At 34.7% G+C, this 18,663-nt stretch overlaps 2 pseudogenes; both read right to left on the bottom strand.

Annotated features, from left to right (window-relative positions):
- Nucleotides 1–2,650: 2,650 nt before the first annotated feature.
- Nucleotides 2,651–3,583, bottom strand: LOC109678887 (olfactory receptor 4B1-like; annotated as a pseudogene).
- A 10,292-nt stretch (nucleotides 3,584–13,875) lies between these two features.
- Nucleotides 13,876–14,772, bottom strand: LOC109678888 (olfactory receptor 4A5-like; annotated as a pseudogene).
- Between the last annotated feature and the right edge of the window lie 3,891 nt (nucleotides 14,773–18,663).

Below are 18,663 nucleotides of genomic sequence, written 5' to 3'. Positions count from 1 at the left end.
TGCAATCTACATATTTGATGCAATTCCCATCAAAATCCCAATGACATTCATCACAGAGATTGAAAAATCTACCCTAAAATTCATTTGGAAACAAAAGAGACCACCAAGGCAATACTCAGCATAAAGAGTAATGCTGGAGGTATCACAACACCCAATTCAAACAATTTTACAAAGCAGTAGCAATAAAAACACCATTGTACTTGCACAAAAGCAGACATGAAGACCAGTGGAACAGAACAGAGGACCCGGAGTTGAATACACACAACTATGCCCACCTTATTTTTGACAAAGTCGCCAAAAATAAATGATAGAGAAAGACAGCTTCTTCAACAAATGTTGCTGGGAAAAATGGTTATCCATCTGCAAAAAACTGAAACTAGAACCATATTTATCACCCTGTACTAGTTTAAACTAAAAATAGATCAAGGACCTTAATATCAGACCTGAAAGTCTGAAGTTAGTACAGGAAAGAGTAGGGAATACTCTGGAAGTAATAGGTATAGGCAAGGACTTCCTCAATAGAACTCCAGCAGCTCAGCAACTAAGAGAATGGATGGACAAATGGGACTACATAAAATTAAAAAGCTTCTGCACAACAAGAGACCACCTACAGAGTGGGAGAAAATATTTGCCAGATATCCATCAGACAAAGGACTGATAACCAGAATATACAGGGAACTTAAAAAACTAAACTCTCCTCAAATCAGTGAACCAATAAAGAAATGGGCAACTGAACTAAACAGATCTTTCTGAAAAGATAAAATTCAAATAGCCAAAAAACACATGAAAAAATGCTCATTATCTCTAGCCAAAAATGAAATGCAAATCAAAACCACAGAAAGTTTCCACCTCACCCCTGTTAGAATAGCCATCATCAAAAACACCACCACCAACAAGTGTTGGTGAGGGTGTGGGGAAAAAGGAACCTTCATCCTTTTTTTTTTTTTTGTGAATAGCAGCACTTTTCAGAATAGCCAAGTTATGGAAATAGCCAAGATTCCCCACTAGAGATGAATGGAGGAAGAAAATGTGGTACTTACACACAATGGAATTTTATTCAACTCTGAAGAAGAATGAAATATTATTTCCAGGTAAATGGATGGAACTGGAGATCATCATTCTGAGCGAGGTTAGCCAGGCTTAGAAGGGCAAAATTCATATGTTCTCCCTCATATGTGGACTTTAGATCTAGGGCAAATGCAGTAATGTTGTTGGACTTGGGTCACCTGCCAAGGGGAGTGCACATACAGGATGTATGAGGATAGGTAGGATACCCAAAACATGAAAGTGTCTGATGTCTCCACCATAGAGGAGCTAATACAGAAACCTTTAAAGTGACAGAGGTCAGTATGGGAAGGGGATCAGGAACTAGTGAAAAGGTCAGGTAGAGATGAATCAACTTGGGTTGTAACACACTTGGGCATAAAAGCAATGTTAGGAATCTCTCAGCATAGCTATCCTTATGTCAACTAGCAAAAACACTTTTTCTTATTATTGCTTATGTCTTCTCTTCACTAAAATTGGAGAAAAGGGAAGAACAGGTTCTGCCTGGAAGTGAGGGGGGTTGGGGTGGTAGAGGGAGGAGGCAAGGGAGGGTCAGGGAGAGAAATGGCACAAACAATGTATGCATATGTGAATAAATGAAGAAGTACAAAAAAAGACAATATTTTAAATCATTATTAGATGATATAATTTATTTTTTATTGGTGTACTAGGGGTACATTGTGGCATTTATGAAAGTTTTTACAATATATCAAATATATCATGGTAGCAATCTTTTATACCAACATGTCACAAAAACTCAAATTGATCCAGGGACTTTTCTGGTGACCATAATCATGTGGTCTATGGTATAAGAATATAACAACCAATGAGAAAAATAGAAAATTTCCTGGGTAAAATTTTCATTGACACATTTTTTTTATAATACAAGAGAGATAATCAGATCAACAAACTGATTCTCAAATATCCCTTGATAATTCTGCAGGTTGGTTGTCTTTTTAAATGAAATATAAATTGCTATCCTGAGAGAGTTCAAGTAAAGCAGAGACTAAGAAAAAAGGGAGAAGAATATCTTTGAACTATAAAACATTTATCAGAAATGTTCTTTCTAAACTTGGATTAGTAGGGTTTAAAAATAGCTCTTAATGTTCTGTAGTATAGCTGGATAACTATGAGTTGACAATAATTAACTTAAATGTCTCAAGATAGCTAGTAAGAGGATGTTGAATTTTCCATCACAGAGAGATGCAAAATGTCCGAGTAACAGATAAGCCAATTTTGCTCAACTGGTAATTCCACCTTATAAAATGAATTAAAATATCATACTATAATGAAGTATAACTACTATTTGTCAGCAAAAAATACAACTCTTTAAATGTCTCTGCATTCTTACTTTGTATGGGCCTTCAAATTACCCAAACCTATGATTACAGTGGAAATAATACAGCAAATGAAGTTCACTGGGAATATATGACAACTTTTCGTGGACATTATATGAGGATACTATGGAATCTTTAGTTACTAAGGAAAATCAGAGAGGTGCATATTACCCTTACATTTGCTGCTGATATTTCTTGAATATCTCACAAAAAAACAAAGTCCACTTCAAAACAGACTAGATTTCTTTAAATCAGTTCCATCCCTCAGCTCTCCTTTCACTCCATTCTTGAGTTCTTTTTGCCCCACAGTCTCCTCATGGCAATTTTCACCTCTGCATTTCTGAGTGTGTAGATGATGGGGTTCAGCATAGGAGTCATGACTGTGTAGAACACAGCTACCAGTTTATCTTCAGTGTAGGTGGATGATGGCCGTAAGTAGAGAAAGATGACAGGTCCAAAAAACAAGATGAACACTGTGATGTGAGAAGCACAAGTGGAGAGGGCTTTGCATCTTCCCTCTGCACAATGGTTCTTCAAGTTGACTAAGATTACAATATATGAGGAGACCAAGATAAGAAAAGAGCACAAACCAGTTAAGCCAATATTGGCCAATACAATAACCCTCTCTACAAAGGTGTCAGTACAGGCAAGCTTGAATAATGGCTGTAGATCACAGAAATAGTGATCAATCACATTGGGACCACAGAAGGGCAGCTGGATGGTCATAAGCACCTGAATTATGGAGTGAAAAAAGCCCCCCAGCCAGGAACCAGTCACCAGTAAATGACACAGTTGATGGCTCATTATGTTCATGTAATGAAGAGACTTGCAGATGGCCACATACCGGTCATAGGCCATCACCACAAGCAAAAGGGTCTCAGTGACCCCAAAGAAATGGAAGAAGAATATTTGAATCAGACAGCCCTTCAGCGAGATGGTCTTAATCTTGGCAAGAAAGTCAGTGATGAGTTTAGGGGAAACAGTAGAAGAGTAACGAATGTCCACCAGGGACAGGTAGCTGAGGAAGATGTACATAGGGGAATCCATACTTTTACTGACACTGACCGTCACAACAATGAAGCTATTGCCTACCACTGTGACAGGTACACACAAAGAAATAACACAAAGCACACTCTCTGCACCTCTGGGACCTGGAAAAGGCCAACAATAATTAACTCAGTCACATTATTTGTAGTGGCCATATATTCAATTCAGATGTGCTAGACAGCAGATAATGAGATTCCTGAAATAAAACATTGAAGCATCAATTTATCTACTTCACTCAACTCCAGAGAGACTATATTACTTGTTAATCATTCACTTGTCCAATATGTACTCATTCAAAATTAAATATTAGCATTTTAACACTTTGCTCTTTTAATTTATTTTTGTTGCTAGAAAATGAAATTGCACAAAAAATGGTTATTTTCCTATAATCATGTGAAATTTGTGACTCAGGATCAGTCTTTCTAATGACTTTCAGCATAGAAATCTTTCTAGAGAGGATCCAAGATAGTGGTTAGGGTAGAGAATCAGAAATCCTAAACTCTGTGACTCCAGAAACCACCTTGAGATATCAGAATTACACTTGGAAAATTCTGATTGTTTCTAGCCAAATACTAACCACCATCCTGTCAGGTGTACATAAAATTCAAAGACTGACCCTTAAATCAGCCTTTAATTGTACCTAACATCCATGAAAATCCTGCAAAGCACAGCCATCAAGGCATGTCCTGCCCTGGGGAAAAAGCCCCTGGCCATTTCTCTCTCTCTCTCTTTTTTTCTCTCCCAACAAGCAGAAGACAAAGCATCAATCAGAATCAAACTGCAACTACCTGGGGTGGTTCAACATATACAAATCAATAAATGTAATACAGCACATTTATAGAAGCAAAGACAAAAACCACTTGATCATCTCAATAGATGCAGAAAAAGCCTTTCATAAGATTCAACACCACTTCATGATGAAAGCTCTAAGAAAACTAGGAATAAAAGAAATGTACCTCAACATTACAAAGGCTGTATATGACAAACCTATAGCCATAGTCATACTTAATGGAGAAAAACTAAAACTATTTCCCCTAGTCAAGAATGAGACAAGGGTGCCCATTCTCCCCACTTCTATTCAGCATAATCCTGGAATTCCTAGCCAGAGATTTAATGAAAGAAGAAGAAATAAAAAGAATACATATAGGTAAATAAATAGTCAAAGTAACCCTATTTGCAGATGACATGATCCTACACCTAAAGACCTAAAAAACTGCACCCCAAAACTCCTAAATACCATAAACAGCTTTAGCAATGTTGGAGGATACAAAATCAGCTTACAAAAATTGGTAGTCTTTCCATACACCAACAATGAACACATTGAGAAAGAATATGGGGGAAGAATTTCATTTACAATAACCTCAAAAAAAATCAAATACCTAGGAGTAAATTTAACAAAGGATGTAAATGACCTCTACATGGAGAACTACAAACCACTGAAGAAAGAGATCGAAGAAGACTACAGAAGATGAAAAGATCTCCTGTGCTCATGGATTGGTAGAATCAACATAGTAAAAATGTCTATACTACCAAAAGCAATCTACATGTTTAATGCAATTCCCATCAAAATCCCAATGACATTCATCACAGAGATTGAAAAATCTACCATTAAATTTATATGGAAACACAAGAGGCCATGAATAGCCAAGGCAATACTCAGCAAAAAGAGCAAGGCTGGAAGTATCATAATACCTGACTTCAAACTAAATTACAAAACACTAGCATTAAAAACAGCATGGTACTGGCACAAAAACAGACATGAAGACCATTGTAACAGAATACAGGACCTAGATATGAATCCACACAACTATGTCCACCTTATTTTTGACAAAGGCACCAAAAACATATGATGGAGAAAAGACAGCCTCTTCAATAAATGTTGCTGGGAAAACTGGTTATCCGTCTGCAAAAAACTGAAACTAAATCCATGTTTATCACCCTATACTAGTATCAACTTAAAGTGGATTAAGAAACTTAATATCAGTCCAGAAACCTTGCAGTTAATACAGAAAGGAGCAGGGAATACTCTGAAAGCAAGAGGTATAGGCAAGGACTTCTTTAATAGAACCCCAGCAGTCCAGCAACTAAGAGAAAGGATGGGCAAATGGGACTACATGAAATTAAAAAGCTTCTGCACAAAAAAAGAAATGGTCTCTAAATTGAAGATACCACCCACACAGTGGGAGAAAATATTTGCTAGCTATACATCAAAAGACTAATAACCAGAATATACGGGGAGCTCAAAAAACTAAACTCCCCAAAAATCAGTGAACCAATAAAGAAGTAGGCAACTGAACTAAACAGAACTCTTTCAAAGAATTCTAAATGGTTAAAAAACACACGAAAAAATGCTCACCATCCTTGGAGGCCATAAAGGAAATGCAAAGTAAAACCACACTAAGATTCTACCTCACTCCTGTTTGAATAGCTAGCACCAAGAACACCAACAACAATAAATGCTGGCAAGGATATAGGGGAAAAAGGAACCCTCATACACTGCTGGTAGGAATGTAAGCTAGTACAACTACTTTGAAAATCAATATGTAGGCTCTTAAAAAATTAAAAATAGAAATGCCATACAATCCAGCAATACCAGTCCTACGGCTATATCCAAAGGAATGTGACTCAGGTTATTACAAAGGCACCTGTACACCCATGTTTATTGCAGCATTATTCACAATAGCCAAGCTATGGAAACAGCCAGGATGCCCCACCACTGACGAATGGATTAAGAAAATGGTATCTATACACAATGGAATTTTATGCAGCCATGGAGAACATCATCTTAAGCAAAATTAACCAGACTCAGAAAGCCAAAAATCACATGTTCTCCCTCATATGTGGGTTATAGATCTAAAACAAATGCAGTAATATTATTGGACTTGGGTCACACACTAAATGGAGAACACATGCAGGAAGAATAGGGAAAGGGAAGGAAACCTAAAACTTGAATAAGGTTGAAATTCAAAATATATAAGTAATTCTAGTAATATGATCAGAAAAGTAAAAACAACAAAACCCAAAATCCAAAATAATCTAATTACAAATGGGTGGTTTACCTATATAGACATTTCTTCAAAGATGACTACATATGACCAAAATGTATATGAGAATTCCTGACCATCAGCATTCATTAGGAAAATTCACATTAGTTTTCATTTGTGACTTGCATCACAGGCTTAGTGGAGCTCCAAGTAGATTATAAAGATTATATCAGTACAAATCTCTGTAAAAGTACAAGTAGTTATGGCTAATTGTCCTTTGTAATGTTCCTTGTTCCTAGAAAGGAGATCTCAAACCTTCTTAAAGAACTTTTTCTGCTGATGTTATGGAATGATAATCTCCATCATTTAATGTTTTGGATTGGGTTAATTTAATATGCTTTATCTCACCATTATATGTCATTCATTAAGTATATCCATTTGTACATGTCCAAAGGCTAGGACAAAGGAATTCTATTTCTCTCTAAAAATATATCTAAAAGAAATGGAATAACCATGTTGTAGAAATATCTGGACTCTACTGACACATTATTAGTAATACCAAATATGGAAACACCCCACACATCCATCAATTAATAGGTACACAAATTTTCTGGAATGCAAGGTTGTGGATTGTGGACAGACTGTACATATTTAATACCCCACAAACCTGAAAGAAAACCTCAAAATTGTGACTGAAAGAGTGGTTGTTACAGTTCATTTGTTTAAAAAGGGGTTGCCAATACATAGATCATATCTGTAAAAGCTAACCTCTAAATAAGCTTTTGAAAGCACAAATCCACCCCAGGCACACTTGTGATTCACTTGTAGTCTGACTTATTGAAGTAAATTTACTTTGTTAAAGAATATGAAGTTCTTTGATGTGGATTGTTAATTTGAATCATATGCACTGAGAAAAGTTCACCTGAGAGAATAAAATGCTGTGATTAAAAACTATTCCGATGAAAAATATTTTTAATTGTCTCAAAGTAGCTCCTAACAAGATATTTATTACTTACCAAGGGAAATGTATCTTTATGTTCCCCTTATAAAAATTGACCGAAGTGAACATCATGAGGAATAAGACAAACGATGCTGTGATCTTGTGATATTGTGTACTGGGAAGCCATGCAATATTACATTAGTACTCTGGTATTCCTACCAAAAACATATTATCTGATTTTGATCATTCAAAAGCACAAGGAAAACCCAAGTTTAACAACGTTCTACAAAATTATTCTCTGTCCCTCTTCAAAAGGGTGAAGACTAGGAAAGATGGAAGAATTGTTCCAGGGCATCCTGAATTAGATCTTCTTTAAGGTAAAGGGTATTACTGAGGAAAAGTATAAATGATGTAATAAATTTATATATATATATTTATTTATTTATTTATTATTTTGCTAGTCCTATCATTTTGATCTCAGAGAGTATCCTCGGGCTTAGGAATTTTCATTGACACCTCTAGAGATAAAGGTCATCATGTTAGCAACTTTCAAACATTTAAGAAAAAATATTATTTTTATTATATGTATACTTATACATAAAAAGCTTACAAAATTCTGTTTTGTCATTCATGTATGCAGTGAAAGGATTAGTGTAATGAATGAAATTAACATATCCATTGCCTCCCATAACTAGATTTTTTGTAATAGGGGTGCCTAGAATCCACTCTTGTAGCAAATTTTCAATATGGAATACAATATCTTAACTATAAGTCTCAAGCTATATATTCAATCTCTTGACTTATTTGTATTATATCACATTTTGTATCCTTTGACATATTTCTCTATATGTCCATAATATGAGAAAAATACTATCATTTTTTATCTACACATCTGTTCACTTGAGAATGAATCACAAAGAAAATGTGGCTGTCATTCTCAATTACTCTATTTTTATTGTGCTGGATGGAGGTACATTGTGGCATTTATAGAAGTTCTTACAGTGTATCAAATATATAATACTTGAATTATATATTTTTATAACCATCTTTTTATTACCACCATTCTTTTTATTATCATCTACCCCATTCCTGGAATAGTTTCATCAGCTATCATCCAATGTCCCTTTCTGAGATGACCCACTTTCAGTTTATTAAAAATCTTTACATCCTGTCTGACCACAATGGAAGAAATCTAGAACTGAACAACAAATGAAACTTAAGAAAATACTTAAATACATGGATACTGAACAACACATTACAGAATGACTAGTTCATTACTGAGGAATAAGGAAGGAAGTTAAAAAATTCCTGGAATGAAAGCAAAACGAAAACACAACCTATGAGAACCTATGGGATACTGCACAGGCAGTGCTAAGAAGAAAGTTCATAACTATAAATGCCTTTATTGAAAGCAAAGAGATTCCAAATAAATTACCTAATGCTATATCTCAAACTCCTAGCAAAACAAGAACAAACTAAAACCAAAAGAAAGAGAGAAATAATAAAGACTGAAATAAACATAATAAAGACCAAATAAACTACAGAAAGAATCAACAAAACAAAAGGTTGGTTCCTCAAAAAGGTAAATATGGTTGATAAACCCTTAGCCAGTCTAACTACAAAGAGATGAGAAAGATGCAATTAATGAAATTAGAGATTAAAAGCAGATATTGCAATAAATAACAATGAAATCCAAAGAATAATTAATAATTAAAAACCTAGATTCAAATAAGCTGAAAAATCTAGAAGAAATGGATAAATTTCCAGATGAATGTAACCAACCAAAATTGAACCAGGAAAATATAAACAATCCAAATAGATAAGAAATGAAATTGAAACAGCAATCTCCCAAAATGAAAGCCCAGAACCTGATTGATTCATTGTTGAATTTTATAAGACCTCTAAAAAGAACTACAACCAACACTCCACAAACTTTTCCCATGAAATAGAAAGGGAAGGAACCTCACTACCAAATTCATTCTATTAAGTTAGTGCCACACCAATACTATAACTAGACAAGGACCTAACAAAAAAAAAGAATTTTAGGCCAATCTCTTTAATGATCTTAGATGCAAATATTAAAAATAAAGTACTGACAAACTGAATTCAGTAACACATCAAAAAGATTAAAAACCATACTAAAGCCAGTTTCATTCCAAGGATGCTGGGATAGTTCAACATATACATATCCATAAATATAATGTACCATATAAACATAAGCAAGGAAAAGATCACATGATTATCTCAACAGATGAAGAAAAAGCCTTTGACAAAATTCAGCATCCTTTCTTGATCAAAGCTTGATGAAACTAGGACTAGAAGGTTGGTACCTCAACATAATAAAGGCTATATATGACAAATCTATAGCCAACATTATACTAAATAAGGACAAACTGAAACAATTTCCTCTAAAGTGAGTAATAAGATAAGCATTTCAACTGTCCTCACAATGCTTTGTGATCCTAGCTAGAAAAATAAGACTGAGGGAAGAAGTAACAGGAAACAGAATGAAGAAGTCAAACTATCCCCATTTGCAGGTGAGATGTACTTCCAAAACTCCACCAAACAGCTCTTAGGCATCAGAAATATTTGCAGTAAAGTAACAGATCACAAAATTGATATATAAAAATAAGTAGCTTTCCTATATAACAACAATGAACAGACTGAGAAGGAATTTAGAAAAACTCCTATTTACAATAGCCTTAAAAAAATAAAATTCCTAGAAATAAATTTGACAAGCAAAAGGCCTTTTTTTATACAGTTATTACTCCCATGGTGAAACCTTTAATATATACCTTGAGAAGGTCAGAAATGAGAAATTGTATGGAAAGCTCTTTTGTAAAGAAAAAACTAAGAAGAGATACAATTATGTGAGGTGTTATATAAAGATCTTCAGGATGCTGAGGAATAATTACAAACTTTTATACACAGAACTATAGCCACTCATCCATCTGCAGAAAACTGAAACTAGATCTATGTTTATCACCCTATGCTAGTATCAACTCAAACTGAATCAAGGACCTTAATATCAGACCTGAAACTCTGAAGTTAGTACAGGAAAGAGCAGAAAATACTCTGGAAGTAATAGTTATAAGGAAGGACTTCCTCAATAGAACCCCAGCAGCTCAGCAACTAAGAAAAAGGATGGACAAATGGGACTAAATAAAATTAAAAAGCTTCTGCACAATAAAAGAAATGGTCTCAAAACTGTAGAGACCACCCACAGAATGGGAGAAAATATTTGCCAGATATACATCAGACAAAGGACTGATAACCAGAATATACAGGGCACTTCAAAAACTAAACTCTTCCAAAATCAATGAACCAATAAAGAAGAAATGTGCAACTGAATTCAACAAAACTTTCTCAAAAGAAGAAATTCAAATGGCAAAAAAACACATGAAAAAATGCTCACCATCTCTAGGCATAAAAAAATACAAATCAAAACCACACTAAGATTCTACCTCACCCATGTTAAAATAGCTATCATCAAAAAACACCACCAACAATAGGTGTTGGCGAGGATCTGGGGGAAAAGGAACCCTTGTACACTGCTGGTGGGAATGCAAGCTAGTGCAACCACTCTGGAAAACAATATGGAGGCTTCTTAAAAATCTAAACATAGATCTGCCATATGATCCAACAATCCCTCTCCTGGGGATATACCCAAAGGAATGCAACTCAAGTTACTCCAGAGGCACCTGCACACCCATGTTTATTGGCTATATTCACAATAGCCAAGTTATGGAAATACCCAAGATGCCCCACTACTGATGAATGGATTAAGAAAATGTGGCACTTACACACAATGGAGTTTTACTCAGCCATGAAGAAGGATGAAATCTTGTCATTCATAAGTAAATGGATGGAACTGGAGAACATCATCCTGACTGAGGTTAGCCAGGCTCAGAAAACCAGAAATCCTATGTTCTCCCTCATATGCAGACTTTAGATCTAGGGCAAATACAGCAGTGCTTTTGGACTTGGGTCACACTCTAAGAGGAGAGCACATACGGGAAGTATGGGGACAGGTAGGAAACTCAAAACAGGAAAGTGTTTGATGTCCCCACTGCAGAGGAGCTAATACAGAGACCTTAAAATGACAGAGGTCAATATGGGAAGGTGATCAAGAACTAGAGAAAAGATCAGGTAGAGATGAATCAATTTGAGTTGCAACACATTTGTACATGGAAGCAGTGCTAGGAATCTCTCCATATAGCCATCCTTTTCTCAACTAGCAAAAATGCTTTGTCTTCTCTTCAACAAAATTGGAAAAAAGGGCAGAATAGGTTCTGCCTGGAAGCAAAGGGTAGGGGATAGAAGGAGGGGGCTGGGAGCAGGGGAGAGAAATGGCCCAAACAATGTATGCATATATGAATAAATGAATTAAAATAAGAAATATAGCCACTCAGGTGCATAGAAGTATGCTTGTGTTGGTCAGGAATAAATGCCTGATGAATATTAGAAATGTAATAGGCATCTGCATCTGGTATATGACTGGGAGACTGTGGTGAGGCACAAGAAGACTTTTTCCTATAATTTTACCATTTTGTATGGATTCTGTTTTCATCAACATACTTTTTATTTTGTAATCTGAAATGTAAGAATAATATACTAAAAGTTCCTAAGTAATGCAGCTGTAATAAAATAGAAGCAATAACCTACAAAGTAGGACATATTTAACTAGTGTAATACAAAAATTAAAAGTTTTGATAATGAATATAATATTTAAAAGAAAGTCAAAGTAAGCAATAAAAATAAATGCATCAATTTAAATAATTTACCTCAAATTCTTATTAAAATTAACCTTAAATCTAATAAACTCAAACAATTTAAAAAATAAAATATTTTAAGTCAATTTAGGTACAATTTCATTCAATAATTTATTACATATTATTTATTGACTCTATACCATCCATACACTGCACTTTTCTAGCTGTAACAATGAACAGTATGTAATAGAGCTTACGTTATAGAAGAGAAGCTGTAAGTAACCGTACAAACATTATAGTTGGTATTTCATTCATACTTAACAAAGTGTTGAAATGAAGGGATGATAGCATTCAGATTTGAGAAGATTTCCTGGTGCAAATGACCTGTGCCCAATGGCCAAATGACTCTTCTCACTGTGGGTGATTCACTTACTTAATATTTATGAGTTTTCAGTGGCAGAGCTTCTTCTTGGCATGTGCAATCTCTAAATTTCTCATAGTATAGCTTAAAGGCATCAACATAGAAGCAATAATTTTATAAATACACTCAGTGATAGTGATTGCTCAATAGGGAAATGGAAATATTTTTTGATTGTCCCTTTGAAAGGTGCTGGTTTCTTGTCATGACACTGACATGCAGGTTGAGATGACTATTTTTGAGGAACACATTTTTGTAGGGAAATACCACAGGCATCCCCATGAAAGGTAAGAATAAATTAGTGTTCCTGTGTCCAATTATTATTTCATGTTTTCCAATTTTAAATAATATTATAATATAACAAGTAGATATATGTCACAAAATATTAGAAATTAATTATTACAAACAATACTTTGATGAAGATGATGTTATTTAATTCAGCAAATCCAAGAGTTAACTGAAAGTCTCTCACATTAACTAAGGGAGTTAAGTTCAGGTTTGAACATACATGAGTACTAAACCACAATTATTTGAAAAATATGACATCAAAAGTATATAATTAATTAGCCCAAAAAACAAAATATAAACTAAAACCAAAAATGTGAAAGATCTTTATGATGAATATTATACACACAATGGAAAAGAAAAGCAGCATCAAAAATATTGTAAAATATAACATATGTGAAGGTCAAAGATATTATGATATGTATTGAAAACTGTTGTAAAAGGGGGGTGTGAAGGGAATGGGTAAGGGAGAATAATGTAAGGGTTGAATAAGACAGAGTGAAGTATAATTACAGCAGGAACACATCGGGAAACTCCTTTGAACATTTACTTATAAATTAATAACAGAGGACAGGGCTATAAAACTGGTAATGTGTGTGGAGGGGGTAATTTGTGGGAGAGGGAAGGGTGAAAGGAGTTTAATGTGAAGGAATTTGGCTGATAAACTTCATATACCTATATGACTTAGAATAATTAAACATCTTGCAATTGCTTAATGTTGGGCCAGGAGGGGGTTTAGGGTGAATTGATCCTAATAACATTTTTAAAGAATTGTTCTGTTTTACTTCAGTTGGAAAGAATAAACCACTTTTTTCAAATTTCATCTCAATTTTAAACAAGAAAGAGAAACTTACAAGGCAAGCTTAATTCCATCTGTAGTTGTAATAGGACAAAACCCAATGCCTGCTATTTATTTTCCAAAAATTCTCTATTAGAGTGATTCTCATCTAAAACTATGACTGCTTTTCTCCTCCTCTGATTTCCTTGAATAGAGAGAAGCATCCTAACCAAATACATTGAGGAGTCTACATCATTTCTGGTTAGAATTTCTACCTTCTTTTGTTGCTTTAGAATTATTATTCTGTTCAGCGAGGTATTCTAACTGCAGTTAATAAATTATACCAGAGTTTTTCATCTCTGAGTTTCTCAAGGTTTATATTAAAGGATTTAACAAGGGAGTAACAGCTGTATAAAAAACAGTCACATATTTATCAATAGGCAAGTTGGAAACAGGTCTAAAATGCATGAAAATACAGGGAGCAAAAAAGCAGACAACCACTGTGATGTGTGAGCTGCAGGTTGACAGGGATTTGTGCCTCCCTTCCTGACTATGAGTTTTAAGAGACTTTAGGATAATTCCATAGATTAGGAGAATGACAAAGACCACCAAGTAGATTAGTCCACCATTGCCAATCACAGTAAGGCCAATGAAGTAGGTGTCTATGCATGCAAGTTCCAGCAATGGGTACATGTCACAGAAGAAGTGGTCAGTGACATTGTGACTACAGTTAGGCAGACTGTACACAAAGACAATTGGAACAAAAGAGTGTATAAAACAACCAGCACAGGCCACCAACAACCAAAGGATAGAAACTCATCTATTCATGATGGTCACATAGTACAGTGGCTTACAGATGGTCACAAAACGATCATAGGCCATTGCCACCAGAAGGAACACCTCAGAACTACCAAAAAAGTGTGCTATAAATAGCTGGCCCATGCATTTTAGGAAAGAAATAGTCTTTTTATTATAGAGCAAGTCTATAATCAACTTGAGTGAGATAACAGTGGAATAAATAGTATCCAAAAGTAAAAGAGAGGCAAGGAAAGAGTACATTGGAGAGCCCAAGGAGGGGCTGGCTATGACAGTCACCACAATGACCAGGTTACCTACCAGCGTTACAATGTAGGTAAGTAAAAATAAAAAGAATAATGCTTTTCGCACGTGATAATCCTGAGTGAGGCCCAGCAAGATAAATTCTGTGGCATTGTTACTCTGTGTCATCATCTGCTCTTCTATAAGGCTTTTCTCACACATGAGAACTGAGGATAACAAGTCTTGCCATGAAACTGTGAACTGGACTATCATACCTTATGTCATGGATAACACCTTTATTATATCTCCTGCATTGTGCACCCACAGTGAACATTAAGTCAACATCTACTGAGTTCTTGCAATGAGCCATAGACCCATTTGTGGAAAATTCTATTTCCTATGGGATGGTTCTTTTATTAGCATGTATTAATTACACAAAAGGTATTTCATCATGATATTTCCATATGTGCATATAATGTAGTTTGATCAAATTTTCATCCTCAATTAGTCTTTGTTATTCAACTTCTTCCTTGAATTCTTTTTTTAATTGTATGATTCCTTTAGCCTAAAAGTGCAAGATTCATTCTAAACATCAGTGGGTCTGTCTTTGGGAGGGGGTAATGGGATTTGAACACGGGCACTCTACTACTTGAACCACTCTGCGAACCCTTTTTGTGCAAGGTGTTTTTGAGAAAAGGTCTCACAAACTATTTTGCAGGCTGGCTTGAGTTGCAATCCTTCTGATCTCTTCCTCCTGAGTGGCTAGGATTACAGGTGTGAGCCACTGGCACCTGGCTTCTCAGTGGATCTTTATAAAGAAGAGCAACAGAGGCATCTCAGTAATTCATACATTTAAACTACTTGTTTAAAATATAATTTTTGGCCCAGACTTCAGCAAACATAAGGACATGGTTTCTCTTTTTATGAAATCTATTATATGTTTTTGTCAATAAACCCTAAATATCTCAACTGACATAGAGACAGTCTTACAAGTTGGTGTATTTGAGGAGATTAATCATAAAACAGCACTGCCCAGGAGCTATCATCTTGTAATCACAAAATAGCATCTGTCCAGGATCACCAATTTCAGTGCTGTGATATTACATTATTAGAGGTCTGTTTTCCAGGTCTCAATGGATTTGCAATCTTTATATATCTTTCATGAAATCTCAAAATCTTAGATTTTGACCTGCATCAAATAACTCCAATGTTATTTAGCACATTTGTGACCATACCAAATACTGCATTTAACTCTGACTATCAGCATTTTCAGGATTTTCAGGAGACATAATTCTGTCCATTCCATCCTAGCCAATACAACACATTTAGATTCACTATCATTATTTTTAGCAAACATTTTAACTAATCTGAAATAACCCATGACTCTCTCCAACTGTAGCATAAGCAGTTAGTGTACTTTTTGGAACTCTTAGGTAAGCTATGCAGTGAATGAGATAAAATAGAAGGCTGAAAAAGAAGTAGAGAACAATGCTAGATAATTTTGTATGTAACACTTGCTAGGTACGGGGAATGCTCAGCACAGAACTTTAGTGTCCAGATCTCAAAAGAAACACTTTCAAGGGAGATGACCACACTCAGCATGAGAAAACATGAATTTGAGTCATTTTCTAAGTGTAATTACAGATAAGTCTAAGTATTCACATTGTAGATTATAGTAGTAAACCAGATTACTTTAAAATCCTTTTCAGTCCAACTATCTGCAACACTATAAATGCAGCCCTATCTCTTTCTTTTTTGTTAACATTTTTTTCTTTTTTCACACTTGCATTATCAAACAACACTTTCCCAGTTTATTACTGTTTCTTGAAAGGTGCTGTCCAGTGGTAAAGGAAATGTTGTAACTACTGCAGCCAAATAATGACTCTCAGTTTTTCATTCAGTGTGAACCTAGATTGGATCCTAGGCATACTTGAGGGTGGTACAGGAGTGAACAATGTGAGCTCTGGAACCACATGGCTTCTGTGCAATCAAAGTTTTATTCCCATGTTATCAATATGACCTTGACCATCTTAGTAAACTTTCTGGTACCTCCATGTCATCATCTTTATCATGATGACAATCTACATCATCTACCTCTTACGGCTATTTTGTTGTTGTGGCATGTATACTTTATATAACACTACTTGACATTTTATGAAATGCAAACAAATGATAGCTGTTATTAACCTTCTTATGTGACTCACCTTAGCATTGATCAGAACCAATCATGAGGATCACTGTCAATGCAGTAATAACTGGAAAATTAATCCAGGATACAAAAAGTATTTTATCTATCAGTGATGAACACCTCTTTATACATAATATAAAATTATATGTTTTACTAATTATTTAATTTAATTTATTTTGTTAATGACTAGTAATGTTTACCAGTGAAGGGATGTATTTTGCCTCGAAGCAAGTAATAATAAACCATTCATATGAACTTGATGGTAGAGAAGGACATGTGCAGAGAGCCTGAGCTTTCCTGGGAGGCTAGTTAAGATAAGACATCTACCTGTCTCATTTGCAGAAATGATTTGATCTGACTCAGAAGATTTGTAGTTTTCATTCTTGAAGCTATAGACTTATTCACTCCACAATTTTGTAGAACAGAACAATATAAAATATTTTGTATCAAATTCTGTCTCTTTCCTGTCTTATTTTTGCATATGTAATGCCTTTATTCTCATCAGTCCTCAATTCTAGTTTTCATCAGGACAAGTCTTCTATTTGTCATTTTAATAATTTACAAAATAGAGTAAAAATAGATTACTTATACTACGCCACACTAATGTAAACTCTACTGTAATTTATCAAAGAATTGATGCTATAAAACCTCACTAATGTCATGTTCCACTTAAACTATTAAGCCAGCCTTTTTCTAGAATATAAGCTAATACAGGTTTTAAGAACCTGGTTTTTAAAACATTAGTCTATAATTTCAAAATTACCAATGAAGTACTTTATAATATGAAAATAATAAAACTAAGAAGACTGAAAAAGTTGCTTCCTTGATGATAGATTTCCTTAGGTGTTTCCTGGGGTAATTTTAAGGGTACACACATAAAAGCCATATCAACCTTTCTTTGCCCTTTTACACTGTGAGAAACTTGGGATAATATGTAATTATAAATTTACTAATTATAATATACATAAAACTAATTATATTTCTTTGTTAACATATCATGTAAAAGATACTATCTCATTAAATAAATAAATAAATCCATTGGCTTACTTGTTATTCATATTATATTTATCATTTGTTATTTGGAGAAATGGAATAAATACTATCAAGTTATAGTACTAAAAATATAATTTGCATATTCTAATGAAATTCTGGGATTTGTCAACAAAGTTTCCAAGTTCAGATACTGTGGAGGAGACAACATGACCTTTATTTATTAGCTGTATTTCAGTATTTCAAGGATTATTCAACTAATATACCTTCTCTCTTGTTTCACACTCATTGTTTCAATTATATCCTATTACAGAAAATTAATGTTTCTGTTACTGAGTGTGACTATTGGTAGCTCATATTCCCATGAGTCTTCATAGAACACCTGGTAACATATGGCTGATCAGCAGACCTAGAAGTTGTGGCAAGTTGCTAAAAGAATCATATGTCCACATGGGCTTCCTATTATCTCAGTCTTTCAGAGAAGCATTAAGACTATCCAAGTGAATAACTAAAATATAAAGACATTTAAATATCTCCAGAGCCATATGCACACCCATGCAGTGCTATTCACAATTGCCAAGTTATGGGAACAGCCAAGATGCCCCACTACTGATGAATGGATTAAGAAAATGTGGTATTTATGCACAATGGAATTTTACTCAGTCATGAAGAAGAATGAAATCTTATCATTTGCAAATAAATGGATGGAACTGGAGAACATCTTTCTGAGTGACATTAGCCAGGCTCAGAAGACCAAAAATCATATGTTCTCCCTCATATGCAGACTGTAGATCTAGCACAAATACAGCAATGTTGTTGGACTTGGGTCACATGATAAGGGGAGAGCATATACGGGAGGTATGGGGATAGGTGGGAAACCCAAAACATGAAAGTGTTTGATG

This window comes from Castor canadensis, chromosome 1, assembly GCF_047511655.1.
Source record: "Castor canadensis chromosome 1, mCasCan1.hap1v2, whole genome shotgun sequence".
NCBI classification, from domain to species: Eukaryota; Metazoa; Chordata; class Mammalia; order Rodentia; family Castoridae; genus Castor; species Castor canadensis.
Note: the sequence above shows the minus strand (reverse complement) of the source record. Positions and strands in the feature narration are given on the sequence as shown.